General features: G+C 44.5%; 1 protein-coding gene across 1 annotated transcript in view; it reads left to right on the forward strand.

Moving 5' to 3' along the window:
* Positions 1-137, forward strand: part of slx9 (SLX9 ribosome biogenesis factor) — a 5,076-nt gene extending 4,939 nt beyond the window's left edge. Inside the window, exon 6 of the mRNA XM_076171598.1 lies at positions 1-137. This exon is cut by the window's left edge and continues 179 nt beyond it. The gene's annotated coding sequence lies outside the window, so the exon portion shown is untranslated.
* Positions 138-2,500: the final 2,363 nt, after the last annotated feature.

Here is a 2,500-nt window from a genome sequence, read left to right on the forward strand (position 1 = left end):
CCGAACAGGAAGTCTGCTGAGCCGCGCCTGAAGGATTCTGGTAAACTGTGGGGTTTGAGATCAATAATCACAAATAAAGACTCTGAGCTTTTATAATCCACATGCAGCAATAAATCATACCACCATCAAAGGTCAAAGGTCGTCTGTCTTTCTGTCCGCAACTACACAACGCTTGCACTTATCAGCAATAAGTAACCACGGCAACGCACAGGTTGACATCATCACATAGAGGGGCTGTGGCACCCTCAGGAAGAGGAGGAGGAGGAGGAGGAGAAGAAGAGTTCCTGTGAGTTATGAGGTTTATGTGAGTTTGGTTTCAGACTCAAATGTTTACTTTCATTAAATCATCAAAGACCAAGAAATGTTCAATCTTTGATCTTATTTCATTTGATTCTCTTGTCTTTTGAGTTTTATAGTGGACTTTAAGCTGCAGTGATGAAGGAAGAGGCCATTAGGACTCATTCATAATAAATGCAGAGGTCAGAGGGTCAAAGGTCGTCAGTGACCCTGACACCTCCAGTTCACATCGCAGCGTTTAGATTCACAGAGGATCTGACCCACAAGATGAGGCAATACACACATGTTTACATGTACGACACACACACACGAGCAGGAGGTGTACACACATACACACACACATGAGCAGGAGGTGTACACACACACACACATGAGCAGGAGGTGTACACACATACACACACATGAGCAGGAGGTGTACACACACACACACATGAGCAGGAGGTGTGTATACACACACACACACATGAGCAGGAGGTGTACACACACACACACATGAGCAGGAGGTGTACACACATACACACACATGAGCAGGAGGTGTACACACACACACACATGAGCAGGAGGTGTGTATACACACACACACACACACACACATGAGCAGGAGGTGTACACACACACACACATGAGCAGGAGGTGTGTATACACACACACACACACACACACATGAGCAGGAGGTGTACACACACACACACATGAGCAGGAGGTGTGTATACACACACACACACACACACACATGAGCAGGAGGTGTGTATACACACGCACACACACACACACACACACACACAGTGGAGTGAGGATGAGGAGCTAATGGGAGGTGATGAAGCTCACAGGTGACATCTTTAGATTTGGATCCATTATTGATGAATTTAGTTTATAGAAGGTGTTTGGTTGTTTGATTGACAGTTTGACAGATTGGGATGAAGTGTTTGTCCAATCACAGCGCTCCCTGCTGCGCGGCGCGAAGCGGGGCGGGGCCCTGCGGCGCTTCAGTCAGAGGGCAGCGGGCTGAGCTCTTCATCCTCCTCCTCCTCACTCCTCTGTGCGGACCCCCGCTCCGCACACACACACACACACACCCGCGGACCCGTGACCTCACCGCGGCCTGAGCGGAGCGACAGCTGCTTCATCCTCTTGTTTCACGTGAGTCTGCCTCACTCACTCACACACACACACTGTAACGCAGACACACCTCACACACTATAAGACACACACCGTAACACACGTACACACTGTAACACGCCGCCACAAACAAACACACACACCCACCTGACATACAAAGTGCTAGAATGACGAACAGTAACGGCATTCCGTGTGTGTGTGTGTGTGCGTGTGTGTGTGTGTGTGTGTGTGTGTGTGTGTGAGAGAGACTAAATCCATTTAAACGGAACAAACGCGCTTTGGTTTGATTAAATTCTTGTGAAAGACTGAAGAATAAATTACTGCAGAATTATTACAGATCATTCAAGTAATCAGTCGACCAGTGCCGTGTCCTCACAGCCGCCCGCGGCCGAGGCCCCTGCTGTTTCCATTTCTATCTATTTGTACCATTTTACTTATTTTACCTCAGGGTCTTGAAAAGTTAAACAACAACAACAACAATCATAACAACAATAATAATAATAATAATAACACAACCCTCTCTCTCTCTCTCTCTCTCTCTCTCTCTCTCTCTCTCTCTCTCTCTCTCTCTCTCTCTCTCTCTCTCTCCTCTCTCTCTCTCTCTCTCTCTCTCTCTCCTAAATGCCCCCTAACTCTCTGCGCTGTCAGGTCAAAGTTTGCTTCAATAGAAATATACCAGTAAAATAATCAGTCGATCGATCTCATGTTTTTCTCTGTAAATGTGTGATTTGTTTTTCAGAATTTCACTTAAATCTCATTTAGGCTCCAAAAATGAACATAAATATAAATTAATGAAAGAGCAACGAATTACACAGAATACATATAATAATAATAATAATAATAATAATAATAATAATAATAATAATAATAATAATAATAATAATAAACAAATTAAAGAAAATGATTTGAATCGAAAATATTAATGTCAACAAAAACAAACTCCTTCTGATCTTATTAATGTGTGTGTGTGTGTGTGTGTGTGTGTGTGTGTGCGCACGCGCGTGTCCCAGCGGTCAAACACGCAGCTGAACTCAACATTCTGCGCTTGAACACATTCCGTCATCGATGAAGGTGATCGGTTGTT

The sequence above is a fragment of the Genypterus blacodes genome, unplaced genomic scaffold (assembly GCF_046128005.1).
Source record: "Genypterus blacodes isolate CSIRO-AG114 ecotype Tasmania unplaced genomic scaffold, CSIRO-AGI_Gbla_v1 ptg000259l_1, whole genome shotgun sequence".
Lineage (NCBI taxonomy): Eukaryota > Metazoa > Chordata > Actinopteri > Ophidiiformes > Ophidiidae > Genypterus > Genypterus blacodes.